We start from the raw sequence: 26,331 nt of genomic DNA, 5'->3' as shown, positions 1-26,331 counted from the left end.
AAATAGGAGAAATTAGGGATTAAGTGGTTGAAGTAACTGCGACAGAGGTCAGGTGGCCGCGATCCCGTACATGCGGGTGACTGCGAATGTTGTTGGGGACCGCAATCATGGTAAGAGCAGTTTTGCTCCATTGTTTTCCCCTGATTAGCTCTTTGCTCAATTTTTATAAATTTTTCCCATGTTTAGTTTTTAATGTAAAATTGAACACTTCCCTCTCTCTAAGCTCATCCAATGCACTCCATATGATATAAATTCATGAGTTATTCATATGAAAAATCTAACATCTACACTACAAAAACATGACAAAAAGGATACGAGCCACTTTAGTGGTATTTGTGGGTCTTCTCCAACCTAATACGTAAGTTAATATTGTGGCACGATGTATTCCTTCATCCATATTTAAGGAGGGTCTTCAAGCCCCTCCTCATTCACCTTTTCACCCTCACTACCCACCACAGACATAACTTTAAGTTCCACAGTTTGTTTCTTTGTCCTCCTAATTTTGAAAGAGACCTCATCCTCTTGTACCCTAAACTTCATTTCCCTTATCTCCAATTCAACAATGGTTATTTCTGTGGCCAAGAAAGGGCGGCAAAGGATGATAGGTACCTCTTGGTCTATTTCATGATCTAATTGCACAAAATTCGCAGGAAGTATAAACTTGTCCACCTTAACAAGGACATCAAATAAAATTCCCATCAAACTTTTGATCGACCAGTCTTCCATTAAGAGTCACATTGACGTCGGTGTAGGGGAATTCAATCCAAGATTATTGTAGATCACAAAAAGCATTAAGTTGATGCTCACACCAAGGTCATGTAGAGCTTTTGCAAACTCATGCATCCCTATTATGCAAGGAATGGTGAATGCTCCGGGGTCGTCTGTCTTTTCCACAACCTTACTATCCCTGATAGCACTATACCCATGAGTGACCTCAATGGTGTCACCTTCAAAAAGCTTCTTTTTGGACTTCAACTTTTTCATTAACTTAGCGTATACCAGGATTTCTTGGATTTCCTCGAGCAATGGGATATTTATCGATAGATTGCAAAGTTTTCCCAAGAACTTCAATTTGTCACTTTCCTATTTTTTATGCAATCGTTGAGGGAATGGGAGAAGGACTTGGATTATGGGCCTTTCTCCACTTTATGGATTTTTAACCTCAACCGCTTCTTTTTCACTTTCATCGGTCTCTTTCGTATCATTTTCTTCTTGACTTTGTGGTAATACCTCCTTTTCTTTACCTTTGGGAATTTTCTCACTCAATTCAATTTTTAAGGGCTCACAAAGTGTCTTTCCACTCCTTGTTACAATTCCTATAACTTGAGCATCATTATTTTGATTAGCAATCATATCACTAGAGAGTGCACCTACAGGCCTAGCATTTAGTTGCCTTGATATTTTTCCAATTTGGGTTTCCAATTGATTTATAGAGGCGGAGTGAGACAGCTCGATTTAAGATAGTTGAGAGAAGTCACCTTTTAACTCATGGGCCATTTTTTTCGTCCCTTTCACTCTATTAATATTCTTTCTAAAACATCCTCGATCTTGAATTTTTTAAGGTCAATGAAAAATGTCTCCTTGATCTTAGTTCAATCATGAGAGGGAACATAATAGTCATAATCACGCTCCCTATCCCTCCAATCTCTATCCTGATCGCGGTCCATCCAACCTTGATTCCCACCTTAGCTTTAATAGTGAGGTGGAAACCCCCGAGTAGTTAGCCAAATACTGGATTTCCTCATCCTACTTCTTTGCTTCTTTATTATCTTCATAAGATTTTAATTCTATGGTGTTTACCACTTTCGCGGGTGCACCCATAAAATGCATTGTCGAGAGTTCAATTTGGGACATGATATTTTCCATGGTCTCCTCCTTCTCTTTATTATTCTTTCTTTGTTCATTATCCACCATGGAAGTAGTGGAAGGGATCTTGGGAAATCGGTATCCCGGGTATGCCAACCCTCGTTTTGCTTTGGCACTTATCCTATAAATAGAAAGGGTGCATGATGGTGCATCTTATCTATGAATCCACCCGCCGCATTAGCCACCACCATTTTTTTAATGGATCCAGGGCTTGGTAGAAGATCTCAAGAATCATCTTCTCTAGGACTTCATGATTTGGACATTGGACCAATTTTCCATTAAACTATTCCCATGCTTCAAACAAAGGCTCTCCATTCATTTGACAAAAATTCACAATCTCGTCTAGGTTTTGAAGCATTTTAGATGGTGAAAAGTATCAATCAAGAAAGACAACAATAGGATGATGCTCTAGTATCTCTCTATTATGTCTACCCAAAAGTAAAAACATGTGGGTTGATGATGGTTTAATATGAAACCTAGTTATTAAGTAAAGGATAGGATAGGTCGAAGATCATTGTGGTTAATCTTTCCATAAAAGCACAATGACTTCACCCATTGGCTCTTTCGAGTACCTGACAAGTGTACAATTCGTAATCACCCAAAACCACAATCAAGCATCCCTATTTCTAGGATGATGCTCTTGACATGATTTACATTCCAATTACACGTACTTCTATGATTGAAAAAGGTAGTAAACCATAATCTTAATTGTCCACCATTGCCTTGTCCCCCTATAACCCTCCTTCAAGGATGTTATGGGTTACCTCATGTTCACCTTATTCCCTCTTTTAAGGATGATGAATGGTTTCTAGAGTTTAGGGTTTTCACCTATCAAGCCCATTTGGAGATTTGGGGTTTTTACCCACAAATTTCAACTAATAAGATCAAGCAATGGTGGACTCCATAATCAATAACTAAAAATCATGCAAACACTTCAACGCCCATACACAAATACACTTTAGTTCAATATAATCCAAAACTAAATTATTAAGCTAGTCATGAAGAAAGTAAATAAAGGTATACTATCAATATTATCCATAGCATTTGTTCTTCACAAAAATTATAAGAAATTAATCCTTCCAAACTAGTTACCTAATTGCCCAATTAAGGTTTCTTTCTTCAAATTCAAAATTTTCTTTAAGGTAAGCAAAACCCAAAGAAGAAAGGGTTTTTGCCTATATGAGGTTTGTGATTCGTCTATGCAACTTTACAAAAATGCCCTGGTTCATATTCTCATTGAACCGCTATTATCGCCCATGACTGTGACTTTGTGACCGTGGTTGTGGTCTGTGATCATATTATGCTGACCATCTTGACTGACCGCGACGCGGCTTAAGGACTGCAGTTGTGGTAACTGAGGCTGAACTGCTCTAGGTCTCCAGCTCCTTTTGCTTCCATTTGATCCCTTTTTAGCTCCAATCCATATCTTTTCACCTTCTCAACTATATACCTGCAAAATCTGGATATTAGTGCATTTTAAATCATGATGATGCCTCATTTTCATATACAAAACATAGTATTGTGCACACATGTTTAGTGCAAATGAGTGGTAACATCACCACTCATCAACCTTACAAGTGATCATAATTATGCTTGTTGTTTGGTTCCCTTGTACCCCATAAGGCTTTCCATTAAACCCACAATAACCACCAAGACCTTACCATTTAACCATTTTAAACCATTTAAACCATTTATACTATTTAGGGTTCCATTACAAAGTTATACCATGCAATTGTATGAAAGTCCAACAATTTAACCAAAAACATTCTCATAGACATTTTATCAAACATATTGGGCGCATAGTATTTCCAAAATCCAAAACCAAGTACGAATTAACCATTCCTATGCAACCAAATGTTCAAACCACCATAATAATATGAAAGACATAAGTAAAACACAGGAAAACCATATACAACCATTTTAACCAAAAATCTCAATATATATTTGAAACCCCAAAACCATACAATATTTATGTCATGAAAATAATTCATAAAAACATTCCTTTAGTTGAACTAACAATGAGGGAGGAGTAACATGCTTTAGATTATGAATATGACGGAGAGAAATCACCCTTGTATCGCCAAATTGATCCTATTGATGAAACGCTAGCCTTCCTTGACCGAAGAGCCTTGAATAGAATTTGACAGAGTTCTAAGTGTTTAAGATTAGAATATTAGGGTAAATAATGTTAAATAACTTATATAAGTCATTGGGCCTTAAGAGGTTAAGAGGTGAAATATCCAGATGCCTTAAGAGGTTAAGAGGTGAAATATCCAGATTAACCCCAACTTAAACTACATAAAATTCCCATTGGAGGGTACAACTCCACCATACCACCCGTACCCTATCATTCTTGTGGTACTCAGCACTTGTGCCCTAGGAATCCCGTAGACCCCCAACACTGACCAACATACAACCATCAAGAGCCAATCATACCCAAGCATACGATAAGTACCCTTAACCCGTACCTTACGTAGAATCAAGAGGTGTTTAAACTATCCAACATACGAGTTGGACTATACCACTGTACCCTATCTCATAACTCATGATGAGCCACTTGTACTCAGATCTAAGTTAAGTTACTAAGATTCAGATTAAGTGAAGAAAAACCTACCCTTTAACTCATCACCCACCATACAACTCGTACCCACCCAAGTCGTACCAATTCATAAAACTCAACCACGCAATACCACCCAACTCTGGACAACATATGACTGGGTCACCTAACCTGTTCCCTAGCCATAAGACTAGTATGGTGAGTCGTATGATGTCCAGAAAGTTCAAAACCCAGGAAATTTCTAAGGATCAAATCCCAGGGTGTTTTAGTCTCCACCAATAGGATCATTCATCCCTAAATAATGGACCAGATAGTATAAGCATGAATTACACCCCCAACATAACCATTCCAACCTTTAACCAAGTTAGAAAATAAAGATCTAAGAAAATTAACCTTTCCTTTAACCAAGTTAGAAAACAAAGATGTGATAACGAAAACATACCTTCCGCACGAATATCTGGAGCAGAAAACAAGTGCATATACTTGAACTTCAAATCCTCTACCACTTCCTAAGTAGCTTTTTCATCTTTGTGGTTCCACCATAAAACCATAACCGAAGCTACATCCTTGGTCAGCAACCGATGAACTTACTGATCCAAGATAACTACCAACATCTCTTTATAAGAAAAAGCATCTGAGATAGCCAATCCCTCTAAATGAACAACTGATGTAGGATCACCTATACACATTTCCAACATAGAGAAACGGAATACGGGATGAGTGGAGCTCAAACTAGAAGGCACCTCCAATAATACTCTATATTAACCCTCTTCAAAACAACATAAGGACCAATATATCAGGGACTGAGCCTCCCCTTTTTCCCAAACCATATTACTCCCTTCATGGGAGACACCTTTAGGAACACCCTATCCCCAACATCAAACACCAAGTCCCTATATTTTACATTCGCATACGGCTTTTGGTGATCGTGGGAAGTCTGAAACCTTTCCCTAATTACCTTTATCTTCTCTATAGTCTGATAAACCAAATCTGGGACAAACATATGCTCCTAACAAAAATTGAACCACCCAATATGAGATATATATCTTATACTATACAATACCTCGAAAGGGGCCATCCCAAAGCTAAAATAATAGCAATTGCTATAAGCAAACTCTACAAGAGATAGATGTTCAACCAATTACCACCATAGTCAATCACATATGCACAAAGAATATCTTCCAATATCTAAATAGTCCTCTCTACTTAACCATCCGTCTGTAGGTGAAAGACAGTACTCAGACTAAACTTAGTACCCAACCTCTTATAAAACAACCACCAAAATTGAGATAAAAACCACATACCACGATCAGAAATACTCAAAATAGGTACCCCATGCAGCTTCAGAATCTCATGAAGATACAACCTCACATAATCCTCAGCTAAAAAGTTAGTCCTCACTAGCAAAGAGTGAGCCAACTTTTTCATTCTATCTATGAAGACCCGAACCGAATAAAAATAATTCTAATACCGAGAAAGACCAGTAATGAAATCCATATTGATCACTTCCCAATTCCATTTAGGAAATTAAATTTCCTAATTAAAACCCCCTGCCTTATGTGCATAACTTTCACTTGTTGACACACCAAACACTTGGCCATAAAATCAGCCATATCCCTTTTCATGCCATTCCATCTATACATCTCGTTAAGATTATAATATATTTTCATTGAATCAAGATGAATAATGTAGCGCGATTTATACTCCTCAGCCAATACCTATTATCACAAACCATCGACGTCAACAAGTTACGATTACCACTAATCTAAAATACCATTACCTTTTACACACCTATATCACCTTTGATTAATATCAAGATAGGATCTATCATTTATTTCTCCTTGATCTTTGCACCAAGATACAATCGTACCACTTCTTGTACCAACACACCACTATTTTCAGAGTCCAAAAGATGAACTTAAAGTTAGCCAAGTGGTGAATATCCTTCACCAACTCCCACCTTTCCTTATCCATATGAGCTAAAATCTACATGGACAGCCTTCTTAGAGCATCAGTAATAATATTAGCCTTACATAGATAGTAGTGAAGACTCATGTCATAATCCTTGAGAAGATGAAGCTATCTCCTCTACCTAAGATTAAGCTCTTTCTTATTCAACTTAGTCAATGTGGTAGTTATCATTGAAAACCTCTACATAAACCTACTATAATACCCAGCCAAGCCCAAGAAGCTTAGAATGCTGGTTGAAGTCAAGGGTCTAGTCCACTTCTTAACCACCGTAATAGTTTGTGGATCCACTATGATCCCCTTATTAAAAATAATATGACCCAAAAAAAGTGACAACGTTCTACAAAAACTCATATTTAGAGAATTTAGCATACAATTACTAATCTTCCAAGGTCTGCAACACAACACAAAGTTGATTGGCATAATCCACCCTAATTTGAGACTACACCAAAATGTCATCAATTAACAGAATGAAAAAAAAACTCCAGAAATTAATGAAATATCCTATTCATCAAATCCATAAATGTTGTCAGAGTATTTCCCAACCCAAAAGTCATCACTAAGAACTCAAATTGCCCATACTAAGTAAAAAAGATGTCTTAGGGATATCCACCTCCCTAATATTAAGCTAATGATTCCCAGACCAAAGATCTATCTTTGAAAATAAGTTGGCACCTTGCAATTGATCAAACAAGTCACCTATCCTTGGAAGAGGATACTTGTTCTTAACTATCACATTATTCAACTATCGGTAGTCTATACACATTTGAAGAGAACCATCCATATTACGCATAAATAAACTAGGTGAACCCCATTAGGATACATTAGGACAGATGAAGCCTTTATGAAAAAAAATCCTTAAGTTACTCCTTGTGTTCCCTCAATTTAGCTGGAGCCATTCTATAAGGAGGAATAAATATTTAACAAGTGTCCAAAACCAGATCAATCTGAAATTCAAAATCCCTATCTTGAGCAAAACTAGGAAGATCATCTGGAAAGACCTTAGGAAACTCATTCACCACTGGAAGCAAATACAACGAAAGTCCTTGCGAGTTAGAATCTTTAATCTAAACTAAATGAAAGAGACCCTATTTTAAGATTAACCTCTGATCTTTAAGATATGTATAAACCTCCTCTGAAGAGCTAGGGAACCACCTTGCCACTCAATAACTGGTACACCAGGGAACATAAAGAAAAACTTATGGGTCTGATAATCTAAGGACGCGTAGCATGAATGTAACCAATCCATCTTATAAATGATATCAAAATCAACTATATCTAATTCATTCAAATCTAACAAAGTCTCCTTACTTCTAATAGGTAGCACACACACCTTATAGAATCTTTTAGCAACCACAGAGTTACCTATTGAGGTTGAAATAAAAAAAGGGTCTAAAATAACCGCAAAACCAAAATCAAAGTGCACAACCACATATGGGGTCAAAAAAGAAAAAAGAAAACCCAGGATCAAGTAAATAATAAATATCCTGAGAAAAAAGTTTAAACATACCAATCATAATATTAGGCAATGCCTCAGACTTCTACTGGGTAGTGAGTCCATATAATTGATTCTGGCCTATGACGATACCAGAAGCAAAAATAGATGTAGAAGCAGTACACTTTGGTGTAGGAGAAGTGAAAAGGCAGTTAAGACTCTGTTCAATCTCAAAGCAACCTTACTAACCAGATAATTTCTAAGCATATGGCGTGGATGACCAGATTTGAAAGACCTGTCCCTACCCTCATCATAGAAACCCTGATATAACCAACCACAGAGCCTACAAGAAGTACAAAATGAGTCCAACTGAGCCCTACTAGCCTGAGATTGGGCACCCTATGCCCTAAAGTGGTCGCCCTCTTGCTGATGCCTATGACCCGACTATATCACATAAGAAGCACTAACTATGGGGAAAGAACCAGAACTCCCCCACTTTTTTTGGCCATTTAAAACCATCTCTACCACCTTGATATTGACCACCCTGCTCAGAGAACCTAAACTTCTTACCCTTCTTTTCTCCTATCTTATCCTACTTTCTCTTTTCCTCTTCCACCTATTGTATATGAACAACCAACGTATATATATCCATGTCCTTAATCAACAATGCAGTCTTACTTTCAAGGATCCACTTACGAGAAAGTTTTGAAGCAAACTTTCTAATCCTGGTCCTCATATCAGATACTAATTCCGGAGCATACCTAGACAACTAGTGAAATTTCAAGGCATAATCCTTGACTAGCATCTTTCCTTTTTTTAGATTAACAAATTTCTTCGTCTTTGCTTCCTAAGACTCCTAAGGAAAAAAACGATCCAAAAATATATTAGAGAAAGTCTCCTATAGTTGTGACTCATCAACCTCACTCCTTGCCTAATCCCATACCTCGTACCATTGGTATGCGATATCCTTTAGCTGATAGGAAGAAAAACTCACCCCTTCTATATTTATGACCTACATTACCCTTAATATCATTTCAATCTCATTCAGAAAACCTTGAGAATATTCCTCCACCCTAACACCAGTAAAAGTTAGAGGATTTAAACTTATGAACTGGACATCCCTTGTGGACGTCAAAAATACAATATCAGATGCCCCACACTCAGCTTGAGAAGCTATCAACTGAGTAATAATAATAATTAACTGATGAAACTCAATATTCATCAAATTAGCCTGAGGATGCTAAGGTCGACTGGAAGGAAATGATGGAACTCTAGAGAAATTAGGGACCAAACCACAAGATCAAGTATGGATCCCAAAAGAAGAGCTTGTCCTATTAACACCTTCCCCAGTTGGGAAAGAAGAGTTTTTGTGAACTTTAAATCATCCCGGAATGATTATAAAATTGAACAAATGGAATTAGAGAAGACTCCAGGACTTAGACTCCGAGCTTTAAAATAGAACACAAAGAAGAGAAATATTTCCTAAATGCCTTATACCCTCTCCTTTATGAGTGTGACACTCTACACACCCTTAAAATAGACTCTACTCGACATAGATTTGTAAACTCCAAACTGACGTTGAACTTAAAGTTGTGATACCAACTTAACATGATCCAAACCATGGCCTTATTGTAATGGGCATCCCAAGTCCATCTAGGACCGTAGACCACCCCAGTTACCCAACCCAACCTAAAAACACATGCCTTGAGTTGGATAAATTTTAAATGTTTAACTAGATAGCATTTTGTACAATTCCAAACTCTGGGATAGGTCCATAACAGTGACCAACCTAAGCAAGTCAAACCATCCAATACCTAACTAACAACCATACCAAAACCAAAATAATAACCAAATACAGGTCCATAACATAAAAAAAATGGAACAATCATACATAAAGTAAAATGGTATCAGCCCCAATACCAATACCAATGCCAATACTAAGGTTGATACTCTACAGACACCATCCACTATAACAAAATTTATATATGGATATGAAATTATTACCTACAAGATGAAATTCATCACTAATTGTTCACCTTTTATGACGAAAAATAAATTTAGTATCGAAATACATGCAACACATACTTTTAGTGACGAAGCATAAAATTTTATAGCAAAGTTTTGTCCTTGAAAGTTTTCCACCAAAAAATATTTTGGCGCCATTTTATTAAGTGTCATTAGTGATGAATTTTAATTCTTCAGTGACACCCTTTTATTATCGCTAATAATGAATCCAATTGGTGACAAATTATTTTTTTACTTGAATTAGTTATAATTTTAGATAGCAAAAAAATTTTTCATGAAAAATAAATTGTCGCAATAGCGACAAATTAAAGTTTGTAGTTAAATATTGTAAGTTTTAGGTACAAAATTTGGTATTTAATTGTGATATCAGTTTTTGTCACTAATACTTTAAGAAATTAGTGACGAGCATTTTATTGTCTCTAATAAATTTGTGATTTAGTGACGACATAATTTTATCACAAAATATGTCATCGTTAACTAGTGAAGATTTTAAATTTGTAGTGGGATAATTTAACTATTTGCGACAAAAAAATTTCGTAGCTAAGTATAAATTAATCTTTGGCTATTCTTGTTTATGATTATAGAAAATCCATTGTATATCGATATGGCTATAGAAAATATGAATTGATCTAATTGTGTGAATGTGAAATTGAAGTGAACTTACTGAATGAATTTTTTGTAAGGGTGCAATGTCAATGTGTTAATCTTGTCACATGTGGAAACATTCTAAGTAGACTAAGATTAAATATGATCGACTAGATTTTGTAGATATCCGTGTAAGTTTTTGCCATAAAAATATATATTTAATTATGACCATAGTCTTTTTAACTAATAATTCAAACAATTAGCGATTATTGTATTATTGTCACTATTTAAAAAAAAATTAGCGATTATTGTATTATTGTCACTATTTAAAATTTTTTAGGACAATATAATACGTATTATTGAAGTGAAATGTATAACTTTGACAGCCAGTCTTTGCAAAATACGGTAGGATCAAGAATGATATGGGTGCAACTACCACAAACAAGCTAATAAACGAAGCAATTCCATTGAAGTTTTACAAATAACATACGCATTTGCTTAAATGTATAATGTAAGCTTATCTAATAGTCTCAATGTTTTTCTCTCTTCTGTAGATAAAACTAGATTCAACCCTTAGAGAAAAAATTATGTGTATTCCTACCCAAAATAGTAGGAGTTTGTTACACTCATATTTCTTATACCTATTATATACTTGCAAAAAGAATGAAGATCATTATAAAATCTAATTAGCACCTTGCAGTTAGATGTACAGAACTAACTGCATCCCTGTGTTGAAGATGCAAAGCAACCAAAAGACCTTGCAATATTTCTATAGGTCCTCCAGCTTCTTGAAAACCAAGGACCTTTCTCTGTTTTATGTAGTAATATTCTAGTGGTTTGACCTACTTTGCATGCACATATAGGTTCTTTCTCGAGACATCGTCCATAATACTTGAAGGCTTAAAATAACCACCTTCTAGATAACAATTGTATTAATTCTAGAAGTCCCCATCACCTGCAACAATAGATGGACACGTATCATAATGCCCATCATCTTAACTAAAGAAAATACATAACTAAAATCATTACAGATCAGGAGAAAAATAGTAATCTCAATACCTTGCCTATGGCACTATTTAGTTTTATGAAATCTTTAACCCGAAAAAACTCAGGTAATATCGGCAGGAAGAAATTATTCAGAAACCAGTAGGTATTATCTTGTTGCAGAGTGGTTTGATTTTTGGCACTAACTTATGCACTTAAAGAAGTCTAGTTTGAAAACCTATTCACCATATGAGCAAACACTGTCTTGATATCAACAGATGGCTGGAAACACAATGGCATAAGTGTTTCATAATGATATATATGACATAGGAAATGATATGATAACACAAATGACAATACAAATAGTAAGTTCTATTAGAAAAGAATCATAGATTGTCCAGTAATTGAAACTGTCACGGAGATAGTTTACAAGTAGAAAGACTTCACTTCACTATGGATCCATAAGTGATGTAGATTTGGTCTTAGATTTTCTTTTGATTAGTATAGAATTACTGAATTTTTGTATACCTAATCTCTTAAGTTTTCTGTGATTCTTTGATTGTTAGAAACAAACTGCATTATTTATTGGCCTCCAGAACCAACATTTTGATTTGATAACATGAAGGTTATCATTTTCTTATTTTAACATTCTTGCAGACAGTAATCCAACCCCATACCTCTGGTATCACACCAGGGGAACGTTAAGTAAAAAAACCTGAAGGTACAACTTCTTGAGAGATATTGCACAAAGCTTGCCAGACAAACTAAAGTAGACCCGGACCCCTCCTAAAGAAAGGGAAACTTAGCGAAGATATAAAATTTGTAGACGAAGGCAAGATGAAAATTGGAGACAAAAATTTGAAATGAATGCTTGTAAGGTTGTAACTGTTACTAGTAAATAGCAAGCGACAGTCCGATACCATCTCCTTTGAAAGCATTCCTCAAATAGACTAAACATAGAGACTAATTAGCTAATAATGGACTTGGACACAATCAGAATTAAGTTTTTACCATCTATGATCTAACTAATAGGATTTTGCTATAGATTAAAGCTACTCATTTGTTAAAATTCAGTAGTAACATACAAGTTAAAGAATAATTCTTTTACATACTCAGTCGATCTCCCAGCAGAAGTAAATAAATCTGCCCAATGCTGATCATTAGTCTATCTTGCAACACTAACAACCACATCAAAGTACTCCAAAAAATTTCTAATCAAATCATGTCTTATCTAGAAGTAAGAAATTTGTTGAGTGGTCGGGAATAACATACTAATTCTTTCTTCTATGAAAGAAAACCCATATTTTACTACTATGATGAAAACACAAGTGTTCTGGGGATTGACAGAGAACAAAAAAAGAGCTAACCTGGAATAGTTCATGAACTATTCTAGCCTCCTCACTAACATATTTTTGAATAAGCTCACTACCAATAACACGAATTAAGTATGCATCTGTATGATTTGCAACTACTCTGGCAAAAAATGTTTTCCCAGTACCAGGAGTACCATAGCAGAGAACACCCTAAGGGGGATCAATTCCATGTTTGACAAATTGAGCAAGAAAAAGAGCATAACCTAATTTGTCAACCAAACAAAGGGGAAAAAGAAAATCTAAAACACAATAGACGAATGAGCACTCATCATCACCTCTCGCATCTTCTCAATTTACTCCTTACATCTTCCTATATCATTATATGTAACATCAGGTTTTTTCTCGATAGTGAAGTGATCATAGCTGGGATCTATTCTTCTCTACAACTGTAACCTGATAGCATTGCCTCATCCTCTAGTGGATGTATTAACTCATCCACTATGGATATATCAACCCAAATGGAGAAGTGGAGCTAGGATGCAATGGATATAGGATTGACAAGCTCTTCCATGGACCAAGGTGGCTGGAGCAGTATAATTTCTTTATTCTGTCCCTCATGTTGATAGAATTTTTTTACTGGTGCAGTTTCTATAGACTGCACAATGCTAGAAAACTTTCATAATATTATTGTTTAAGGTCTTATTTCATTATGAAAAGTGGGTTTTGAACATCAATTGGTCCCTTAGACTATAGTCATCTGTCTAATCTCATTTAAACTAACCAATTACATTTATATCTGGAAGCTACATAAGTTTGTTAAGAATCTAATCTTGCTAACAATTTAAAGTTTAAACTTATCCTGGAACACAATTTTCATGAATATTAGTGGGTCTTAGATTTGAGGAAAGACGCTTGCTACCTTTTCATCATACATAGTAGTCTAGGTTGTTTAGTTCCATCTCCAATCTTTTTGTACTTTTCATATCATAGATGTGAAAATTACGATACTTGGCTAAATGACACATTGGCCTGGTAGAAATAAAGACTTTCAGTGTTGAATTGAGAAGTTTCACCGATCTAATTGAGTTTTAGCTTCAGCCATGACTTTCTGGGCCTTCTTCCTCCGATAAAAAATTGGGCAGTTTTGAAAGAACTAAATGCTTTGTATGGTCCAATCAAATGAGAAAATAAATATCTTTGTGATGTTGTTCAGTATCCTTGTGTTTCACAAATACTCAATGGACTGACTATATAAGGTTGTTCTTTGGGATAAAAATCTTTGTTGGCTTCTCGTAGTACTTCGGAGGCTCGATAGGAGATTTTGGATCTGACATGCTTAGTGTCTTTACGAGTGCCTCAGAACCCTTGGGTAAGCCTGTCTTTAAGAAAGAGAATACGATTTAGTAGGTATCATGGTACAAAATAATAGTCAAGATCAATGACATAAGGTATCATGGACTACGGAACTTGATGTATACCAAATTGAAATGTACCATTGACACCATAGAGTGATGAGTTAATTTCGTGTTCCTCACTTGCACATAATTCAAGAATTTTTTCAAATTGAGCTTTCATGTTCACAATATCCTCATCGACATCAAGATCAATATTTTTGGGAAACAAATCAGCAATATTAATTCAGTTCACAATTTGGATCTTTGTGCTGCTCCAGAATGTTAAATAATTCAGTAACTCTGTTGACCTCCCAATCATTAAGATTTCTTCTGAATCAAAGATCTTATCCCTGGCTATCTGTCATTTCTCCGATTGTGGACCTTTTTTTGTAAATGCAGATTAAATAAATCAAGGAACATGATTTTTAGGTTCTCGTGCCCCACCCAAGTATCTTCCCAGAATCGAGTCCTCCTTCTATTTTCCACCTTTATTTTTCAGTTCTAGCTTCCCTTGTCTCGTTCTGCTCCACTCTTTGAGTTTTATTTCAAGTGTCTAAGATTACTTGCTAAGATAGAATCATGCCTTCCCCTAAATGTTCAAGTCCCACCATATCTTCACCATCCTTTAAGTTCTTTGTTTGCACCACTAATTCTCGAACTTGAAATATGAATTTGACTTTTCCCAATTTTGATATTCTAGAATTAAAGGGCTATGATCTGATCTTTGAGACCCTTGCATCATATTTCTCATCTTCATTAATGGGTTAACTGTCTCTGATTTGCCATATCCTACATCATCAAAACATGATGAGATATTTTCTGCTTGTTTTTTTCATTTACCTTCTCTTCATGTTGCGACATAATCAAAACTAGAAAATCTGAGGACATAGTTTTCAGCTGACTATCCAGATCATATTTTGAACCTGTAGCCGTACAATTTGTATTCATAAGTTTCAAAATTGCTCTTAAAACAGTTCCATAAATAATTTTTAATGACTTCATCATCCCAATAACTAGATCTAAATTATTTTTATGGTAATTCTTAGGTAAGAATTCGTCTTCGTATGGATCTTACACTAATAGGTAATCATAGAAAAAATAGTACATTCAGCCGTATAGATCAGTTGCCAACTGCTCTGCCCCTCGAATTCATTATGCCAAATTCAACCAGAGCTTCTTTTTGACAGCCAGACATTCAGGGAAATACCAATCACCCTTAGGCGAAAGACTACTAGTAATACCAATACACTTCGAATGAGATGCAGTAAGGTATTTGTTTACCGATATTGGTTGGCAGTCACATTCTTCCATATGCCATATCCACTATCCAGTTAAGTCCAATTACATCAACTCCAATAGTTTTTATCCATTCAAGAAGTCCACCATCTCTATTAATGCATAGGACTAGAGGTGTTTGTGGTCACTTTCTTTTGATTGTACTAAATATCTGTATTCAAAAATCTGAGAGGTGTTCAAAAAGGAAATATAATGAGAGAAAGTTACATAATGATTAAGAAAGGAATGATATTTCCACACGAACAATGATTAAAGCACCCAAAGAATCCTTCTTTACTCCAAATATCATTCACGATATGCAACACTTGTGACAGTAATCTATATCTTCTTTCCATGCCTAATCCACCAAATACTATAAGGACTCATCAGTATTATATACGTATCGGATATATGATGTGACGTTACTCTTCCTAAAATCACATAATTTATTTACTAAATACCACATTATTGAACAACTCGGACCTTCAGGGATGCTTCAACATACCAAAATTGGAAATCCAGTAAACTTTCACTATTGACCTCTACTCCAGCTTAATATCAAGGCAGGAGTGAAGTATTAGGGAAAAATGAAGGAGAAATAGAACTTAGGAACTGAACCTGAACTAGTATAACCCCAAAAATATGAAATCCTTAAAAAGTTATGAAATGGCTTGATCTTTGACAATAAGCTACTTCACCAACTATAGACACTTGATAGAGTAACTAAATATTTATGACCATGTTTCATGTTTGTACTATTTTAAGCTTAATGTTATTCAATGGACAACTTTTTTTAGAAGATAATTATACACCAAAGAAAGTAGCTACGAACGTCTACTACTATTTATGAATCAATTTGTGTCATGAATACCAATAAAACTTATCAAAAAAAAGCAAACACAGGTGACGCTATTAGTCTAAGATACAATGCATAGATTTTGGCAGGTTGCTCTATTAGAAGAAAATGGGTTGTGCAAAATTCTTAAAAATATTTAATTGTTGATATGCAAAGAACTGGCTTGATCACATATTCACTAGATAATGAAACCCACCCACCCAAGATATTTATACTTCAACAACTTTAAAAGGAAAACTGGAAAATATTAAATAATAAGTTGAAACCTATTTGCTATAACAAAAATATTCAAACTTCAAATAAGTTTACACTATTATCCCATCCATTAACTACTTTCAGCTTATTAAGTTATCCCAAAGTGGTTGAGGAATCACCTGCCTATATCCTTATATGGTTTTGTAGATCCTCATCTCATAAGCTAGCTTTTGGGACTGAGTTAGGCCATAGATCCATTTCTCACTATGGTATCAGAGTCGGACCTATTCCTATTATCATGTGTGACAATATTGGGCCCTCTTGTTATATTGTCCACACTTAAATTAGTAGGGACCTTTTAGGATGTTAAGTTGTTGCCCATTTACTGAGAGAGGGTTTTTTGTATCCTTATATAGTCTTGGATAATCTTCGACTCATAAGATAGCTTTTAAGGTTGAATTAAGTCCAAGATCCATTTCTTAACACAATTCATTTATCATTGTATTCAAATCATCAGAGCTATATCGATTTACCCATATTTTATGAAAATACTATTAATTACAAAAAGAATGGCAAAGTTTGGACTATAACACATAATTTCAGATTGAATGTATAGGTATTACAGTTTAGATGCCCTGGTGAAGAGATGTGAGAAGTTGACGATGATAGATTTGAAGAGAGGTAAAGGTAAAATAAGAAAGAATTAAAGAGAGATGATTAGATAAGACATGACACATCTTTAGCTCACCCATCTAATAAATTAATATCTGTCTGATAAATGTAAGTAGATGAATTAGCAAAAGAATCTAAAATTTTGAAATGTAAATACTATTACTAGTTGATGTTGTGTGATACTATATGAGGATTTTTGTTGGTTTTTGCACTAGAAGAACAAATAACAATGGGTTATTTGAAGTTCTTAGGGATAGTTAACTGCTGATATGTAAAGAAACAAAGCCCATTAGCCCAAGCACATTAACTTTTCCCTCCATTAAAGTATCTACCAAACTCTTCCTAGGTGAGTAGTGAGCTTAGAAGAGCATGTACGGTATCATTTCTAGATAAAGAAAGAGAGCTAATAGTGGATTCATATAGTCAATGCTAACCATTTAGAATTTCAGATGTAGTTGATTGATAGTGAACTATCTACTGCTTTATTTACCCATAAAGAAATACAGTTGAATTTATAAGTGTGGTTTAAGGGAATGTGGATTAAATTGACATGATAATGAATATATAATGAAATAGATCTACCTGATTAGGAATATATAATGAAATAGATTGCAATAATCAAATGGTAAATAATTAATAGATCAATAATAAAAGTATCAAAGTATGAAATCCTGAATAAGGGTCCTGCGTGGCCGCCTTGAAAGAGAGATGTGAACAATGCAAGCTAAATGGCCTTGAATACAAAGATCATGCAATGGTTACAACAAATGATAATGAGGACTATTTATATCTAAACACTAGGGTTAACTGTTTCCTTTATCCCAAGCCAACAGTCGGGAGGGATTTCAGGATCCTACATAACAGCTGGTTTGCTTAAGAGATCTTTACTGGGGCAATTCCTTATACCTGTTATAATTTCTCTAGAGCTAGACAGAACTACACCGTCCTTAGATATTCTTTACCTAATCCAGATACTAATTCTAGTCTGGTATTCCATGTGTTGATCCCTGAATTGATTACTCATTGATCTTGGGTTTTACCCTATACATGTCTCTAGCTATTAAACACTTCATCAACTACCTTCAATTTATTCATAGCATTCAAATTACTGGACTTCAATTTATTCAGTAACAACCAAGTACTCCCTCCGTTTACTTTTACTTGTCAAACTGTATAAACTTTGACCAATATTTTAAGATGTAGTTTTTCACCTTTTTACTATAAGAAAGATTGTAACCAATAGTATTTATCATATAGCTTTCGAACATCTAAATTTTAAATTTAAGATATTGAACCAATATAATTGAACTTAACCACAAAGATTAGTCAAATTGACTCTCGTGAAGCAAAATGTTACAAGTAAAAGTCAATAGAGGTAGTATATGATAAAGATTTATTTCAGTTGAGTTTTTGAAACAGATGAAGATTTATTTCAGTTGATTACCTTCCAACAACTTAATTATTCCAGAAACTCCATAACCTCATCAATATAAGGCTTTGAACACCAGTCCCACATATAAGGTAGGAGTTGCCCAACCCATAAATCAAATATTTGGATGCAATGAGCTCCATACTCCACTCGATAAATAATATACTCAGGAATTGCTTTTGATTAATGAGATAACAGAGCCCTCAAAACATTTGGAGCAGTATGAAATATGTCCTTAATTTTTATCAATGCACGAGTTGTACCTCCATCAACTATGTAGGTAGAAATTGGTGAAAGAGCTCCCCAAAAACCCAAAATTGCAGCTTGCTCTCCAACCTGACATTTTGTGGGAGGGGAATAAATACCTTAGCTTTTAACATTTTGTCCCATTTAAATTTACATTAAGAGACATCATAGTAAGAATCCTATCAGCACAAATAACATGGAACCATTACAAATATATCCTTCCGCAATATCATAAGTGAGTTTCCCACAAATTGTAGTTTCTCCAATTCAATGGAGTGAATGATTTCAATCCCTCTTCAAAACAAATGAGATACTGAATAACTAGGCCTCTAATGACTTTAATGTCAAATTGAACACCATATACAAGTGGGGTGGGGGGATAAGTATTTCCAAAAAGATGATTACTCCGTTTGGATGAAAAGCTTCCCAAGGCTGCAAAGAAATTTCCTTAATGAGTTTGGGTGACTCTGATCTCTTTCTGAAGGATGTATGTTTCTCTACAAACTTTCTATAAACAACCATATACCTTCCCGCTTGACGCATCTTCCATGCAGGCGGATGACTCACCCGTTCTCTTCTTGCAGCCTTCACCAAAAGTGGATCTAAAAAGCAGTACATTTGGAAGTACAAAGGTAAATATCCCACAAACAATCCAAAAAATGATCTGAAGTGAAGTGCCACAGAAACCTGGTAGTTTGACCTAGTCCCCCCACCTACAGCGTATAGGGAAGGAGGTTATAGATATACAAACACCATGCATTCTTATAAAGAGAGAGATTTTGTATTTTTAAAGGAAAAATAATTGTAACTATAAAGTTTTACTAATAGGATTTTGTATTTTTAGAGGAAAAATAATCGTAACTATGCAATTTTACTAATAGTAGTTGACACCAAGATTCAGGGAATAGATCACCGTTTTAATTCAATCTCACAATTTTCTTATTATGAAAAAAAGGGAGTAATATAACTCTAGACTCACTTTCTTAAAGACTATGACATCAACAAAATTTTATCTAATATTCTTCCAGAGGAACAATCATAAGCTAGTTACAAATATCCAGAGGGATAAAACAAGTTATACCATTGCCTTCTTGAAAGGATCTACAAATATATTACTTATCAACAACCTTCTCAAAAAAAATATATATTACATATTGATCCAAAAGTACTAAAATAAAATAACCTGTACACACCATAAAGATCAAGACATAACTGTAAAATGTACTCTTTTTTTTATCCCAAGTTTTTTTCGATCAAGTAAAAGATATCATTGACATTTGATAGTAACAAGGCCAACTTGGACACTAAGTTTTAAGAGTGATAAAAGCATTTGAGAAAATGTAATGCTACATAGCAATAGATAATTCTTTTATGTGCTCATAAATTTTCTAATAGTTCAAAGAAATGCTATTAGCTCTCTTATATTTTCTCTATTTTGTCAATGCATATCTTGACTTGGTTGTTAAGACACAACAAAATAAACCAAAATTAAATGATTGTTTGTCTTTATCTTGAGTATTATTAATATATATGTAAATATATCTATGTATATACTCTACCATTTTTGATTTAGATGGTATTTTGAATTGATGTTTTTTCATCAGATGATTTCGCTAGACTCAGGAAGGTCGTGGAAAGACTAGAGGAAAAGGTCTTGAAAAAATGAAGAAGGAAATGGGAAGCAAGATGAAAATAGAGATCCCAATTAGTAAAGGAAAGCCAACTAAGCCAATTCAATCAGCCAAACTATCCAATGAATTTGGGATAATTTCTCAAAATTTTCTTCCACATCCAAACAAGTGGTAGGAACTTACAAGAGAGGACAAAGATACAACACTAATTAGATGCCACATAAGGATTTTGTATTCTTTTAAAATTTATATATAACTTGACAAACAAAAATTTATGCTTTTAAGAACATCGGAGTTTTAAGGTACTAAGCATGTTATTAGATGTTATGATTTTAATTTTAAATTAATAGGGATTTCAGTTGTTTTGTGTGTTTCTTTTGTACTTATTTGTTTTTTAGGAGATGTTTGAATTAATTTAGATGAGTATTATGTGGAAGATAGCTGTGAGGATATTCTGAAAATAGAAGCTGACAACGGTGCTACAAGTTAAAACAAAAATTTGAAAGTGATCGCTCCGTGGAAGAGGCTTGTAAAATAGAAGTCGAACAATTGACCTCAGAAAATTGGAATAAGCTTTGCAACATGTGGAATGATCCAGAGCACAAGGTAATTTATACTCATGTTATTCTTGTTGATATTTAAGTTATGATGTTTATATTTTCTTTGAAGAAATAATGCTAAATAAACAAGGACAATCAAACAAAGCTTAAATCTAATCATTTCATGGGATCAAAAGCATTTGTAGCAGCTCATACTAAAATTGTAAGTTATACCCTTTTTAATTGTTTCACTATTGACGCTTTGGTAATATTTAATATTGTGTTGTTTGGTAAATAAGAGAACAGGCATGTAAGTTATAGCCCATTTTAGTCAGATATCTCTAAACACTATTTCATATTGTTTTCTTGCTATACATGGTGAAAAAGAATCTAAAGGTGTAGAGCCTAACAGAATTGAGTTCTATAAGGATACTCATTACACGAGTGAAAAAGGATGGTCATCTGAAAAAGCTGAGACTAACTATGTACAAAATTAATATATTACTAACATACCATTATATTTATTTGATTAATATTCTTCATGTCTTCTTTAAATGTGTTATTATTTAGGAAGAACAATATGAGCGATTTGTAAGCTCTATATACTTTTGGAGAGTCTTCTATTACTACTGATGAAATTATGGATGTTGTACTTGGCACTAAGTTGGGGTACATTAAAGGTCTTGGTTATGGTCCTAAACCTAATACTATAAGTGCAACACAAAGGAAAATGGTAGAGTTAGAAGACTCCCTCAATAAGATGAAACTGGAAGCAGCTAGTGCCCAAAATGAGTTACAGAAATGATATAATACAGCCAAAACTATGGTAGAAAGCTAGCAATCACAGATACAAGAACAGCAGTCACAGATCAAAGTGTTAAATTTTTAGTTGAATACTGTAGTGGCACACCAAGAGGAAATGCTTAAGAAAATACAACTTCTTGTTAGCCCATCGTCGTCTAGGTTAGAGGTAACATAAATTTATATGATAAGTTCTATTTATTTTATCTATATTAAAGATATAAATTTTGTGGATCAATGCATTCCAATATGTTCTAGATGGGGTTGTTGCAGGTAGAGTTGTTAAAACTGAAGTTTTGCAAATATTAACTAGAAAAAACTAGGTTCAGCCGAAACAAAACAGAAACCGCACAGACTACCAATCAAAACCTTTTTTTCTTTGATGACACTAATTTAGTTAGCTTTTATTTGTATTGGATATGCTTTTTTGTGAGGGTTCAGCTCCATTAGTGAAAAGTCTAAAAAGTAGAAACAAAGTAGTTAATGGATTTCCTTCATTGAATCCACTATAATACATCCGGTTGGATCATTTCTGTAGCTATAAAGATATTAGATTTATCCAAAATGGTACCAAAGAGATTGTTCTAGATAAGTGTTTAAGGATCCCATGACCTTACTAACTGAGGCGACGCCAGTGTGGCCTTATTCCCTATTTGCAGAAAAACCAAAAATTTGATCCAATGTACCACATAGACATTTAAAATAGGGAACATGTTAGATGACTCATATAAATGATTAATGGCATTAGTATACAACACTGGACATGTCAACTGAGATGCAATAGACTGCATATTGGTAAAAATAACCTTCCAAGAATATGCCACAGTTAGATATGTGACTCTTAGCGTATACATACATGGTGGTTTTTCTCTTGGAAAATCAAACATTTATCCTTTGTTGTTGTTCAAAAGCTCATTGTAAATTACTTTAATTCTTTTTAGTAAAATCTTTTGGTTGAGTAGCACTAATTTGAGCTTTGTTTTCAAAATTGATGTAACTATCTCATACATCTGTAGCCATAATGTTGGGGACAAACTCATAATTTTCAAGAAGCCTTGGCATAATTTTAAAAAAGCTTCTTGACCATATACAAATCTTGACAAAAACTACATCTAAACACATTTTTTCACTACCTTTTTCTCTAATAAGTTTCCTAAAAGCAGTTCCTAAAAATTGTTCTAATATATGTGTTGCTATCTCTTGATCTCACTTAAACATTGTTGTACTTACAGAATTATAATTTTTTTGGTTACAAACTAAATCAAACACAATTTTGCTTGACCCAATTAAACCTCATTTTGGATATAGTGAAAGAAATTGTATGACTACTTACAGCCCCAGATATGGATCTAGTTATGGGATGTTGTAAGATGAAATCTGGTGTTTTATTTCTATGACGTACGATACTGGTTCATTAAGACAGAACCTGCAATGTCTTGAGTTAAAGAACTCAAAAACTAAAATATTTTGTTACCTAGATTTCCTGGGATAAACATAAGAGTCTAAATACAAAATATGGATAAGATAACTTACCTTAGAAATGAGTACATGATACCCTAGCATTACTGGAATGAAAAATTGCAAAACTACAAAAAAAGTAAATACTTATGGACTTATAAACTACAGTTAACTAGTACAGTAACTACTACTGTAGTTTCCTACTACAAGACAATAATTACTGCAATTAACTAGTGAAGTAACTACTACTGGAATCTAAGGAGTGATAGCAGACTGACCTGGCTGCCACCGCCTTTAGTATTTCAAGGAAGTTAATTAGAGTAATAGATTTAGTTGTATTTCTTTCACAAAGAACATATCACTTACCTGTCGTGGCCATTTCAGCATCCCCTTTACAATTTTTCATTTCATTATCATGAGTAAATATGTCTGCCTATACATAACCAAATATTTGCATTCCTCTACAGGTGGGTTAACTAATTGGAGAAAGACAAAGAGAAGAGGATTAGGAGGTCCTCAGATCAAGGTATGACAGACAAATTTACTTTTCTAGTAGACAAAAAGATTATATATATGGTTCCTATACTATTCTTTGTCTTGAGTCAAGATCTATCGAAAACCACCTGTCTACTTCTTCGAAGGAAGAGGTATGGAATGCGTACATCTTACCCTCCCCAAACCCCACTTTGTGGGAATACACTTGGTTTGTTGTTGTTGTTGTATTCATTATTTGAGTTTCTTTTAAAAAGCTAGAAATGTAACTGTGAACAACTTAAAGATAGATAATAAATTCTAAGCAATCAATATAATGGAGTGCGAAAAAAAATAATGTATATATGAACCTTGAATCTCCTCTATTGGTTCAGTCAGCGGATGGTTTTATGTTGGTGAATGTCTCGTGTTATTTCTATAGAGGAGATCATTGGTGTTTTTGGCCTTTTGAAGTGAGTTCCTGGTGATGTTTCTTGTTTTCAGAAAGAGGTAGTTTGTTTTTGGGGTGGGGATAATAGAGGATGTTTTCCCTCCAATCTGAGCGTATCACCGTGTGTTAAGGGAAAAAAGTATTAAGATGGAAGAAATAAAATAGTTGTACACAAGAGTTTGGAAGGAGAGATTCAGCAGATTAGAAAATAAAGGGAGGAAAGTGTTGAAGTAAATTAGAGCTGAGGGAGAACGTGATTGAGCAGAGAGGGAATGTTGGAGGAGTATTAGTAAGAGAGATCCAAAAAGGTACATATTTTATTACGACTATGTTTATTGTCCTTTGTTTGGAGATTTCATGGTATTAAGTAGAGATTTTATTATTGGTTAAAATAACTTAGAGTATGCTTGAAATAGGAAAGAAGTTCATGATGGCACGTTATGTGTTAGTAAAGTGCAAGTATAAATTGTGAGTAGAAGGATAAATTAGTCAAAAATTGATAGATTTAGGCTAGATTTTTATGGTTTTTAAGAAAGGACCCTATGATACTTGCAGGTTTAAGAACATAGTTTAGAAAAAAAGATATATTGTGAATAAGTAATAATGATGTTTTGAAGTAGAATGTGCTAACAAGTTGTAATTAGACAGACGAGCGATTAAGATCGACTATTTCATGAACTTTTAATAGACTAGTATTTCTTGATTTTACTTTAAAAGATATATCTTTGTGTAGAATAAAGGATAATTTCTTCCATTTATATTTAGTACTAGACACTATGCATGAACTTTTAGTGATTACTGCTATGAAAAAATGACTGTATGAAGGCGATCATACTAGTTTTAGGGAAATAGTTTATTATGATTGATATAGTGCATGCAAGAGTTTAGATCAGTAACTTATGGAAAGTATAAACACTTTGCCCTCTCCAAATCCCACTTTGTGGGAATACATCGGGTCTATTATTTTTAATGTTATCAAAGTTTGACGTGTTTACTGGATAGTATTTATCTAATTTTTAGGTAGCCTCGCTTTTCGTAATTACATGTTTAATGGATTCTAGTTGTGGCATGGAATAGCAGTAGCATGTACAATCATTTTGACTATCAAATATGAAAGCATCAATTTTAATTTTCTTCTCTTTATCATAGGTGTAGAAGTGAGAGTTGAATGAAGACCAATTGCAAGCTCAATACGTTATTGGTACTTTGGAAGAAACCTCTATATATATACCTTAGTTTAGAATAGGAGTAATATTTAGTACTACATTTCAGTTAGATTTCTTTTATGGTGGACTTGTTTTACTTTTCTTTGCCTTGTGAGGAGATATTACCTTAGTACAATTTTAGTTATTTCAATTGTATGATTGTGGGTGAATTTTATCAATCTAACATATTTTATAATTTTATTTTTTATTTATTCAATTCTAATTAACAATAATATCAATACGAAATAATTAAGCCTTTTCTGAATTGGTGTTAAAAGATTTTATTATCAAAGATAACTTTTAGAAACGATTAAATTAAATTTTTCAAGACAATTATTTTCGTCACGAAATAAACTAGTTCGGCATAAGTTTGACTATACTTAGTGACAAATGTATTTGTCTCAATATCTTCTTTTTTATTTGATACAAATTATTTTTGTATTTTATGACAATCATAATTGTCGGTAATCATAATAATTTAGTGATGATTCTACATCGTCGATAAAAAAATTCTATTTTTAGTGACAAAAGGATAGATTTAACGACAAAATAATAATAATAAATGTGTCACTAATTCATACATTTAAGGACAAAAATTTTTGTTGTATACAAAAAGTTGTCAATAGTGACGAAAATATATTTGTTCAACCACGAAATATATATAACTTTAGAGACAATTAATGTCGTCGCTGATTGAACTAAATAATTAGGGACGATGAAATTTTGTCAGTATTGATAACTTTTTAGTGACAAAAGCATATCATCAACTACAAAAAATTATATTTTTATGACAAAAATATTCGTCATCAATGTTACACATTTGGGGACGATTTCTTTTTTTTATAGCTAATTCAATTTTTTTAGCGATGAAGCACAAATTAGTGTTTGTCAACTTTTAGCGACCCACTTTTGGAGACGATTGATTGACAAATTTTTTATCGTCACGCCAAATCCTTTGCGAAAAAATATAATTTA

The 26,331-nt window shown here is 33.9% G+C and overlaps 1 non-coding gene and 1 pseudogene across 1 annotated transcript; one reads left to right on the top strand and one right to left on the bottom strand.

Moving 5' to 3' along the window:
* Positions 1-732: 732 nt before the first annotated feature.
* On the bottom strand, positions 733-23,635 carry LOC107868886 (annotated as a pseudogene).
* LOC124898266 lies at positions 2,112-2,216 on the top strand. The gene has a single exon (XR_007055241.1). It is a non-coding gene; the product is annotated as a small nucleolar RNA R71 (small nucleolar RNA).
* Positions 23,636-26,331: the final 2,696 nt, after the last annotated feature.

The sequence above is a fragment of the Capsicum annuum genome, chromosome 4 (assembly GCF_002878395.1).
Source record: "Capsicum annuum cultivar UCD-10X-F1 chromosome 4, UCD10Xv1.1, whole genome shotgun sequence".
NCBI lineage: Eukaryota > Viridiplantae > Streptophyta > Magnoliopsida > Solanales > Solanaceae > Capsicum > Capsicum annuum.
The sequence above is the reverse complement of the archived record's forward strand: the minus strand, read 5'-3'. Positions and strand labels throughout refer to the sequence as shown.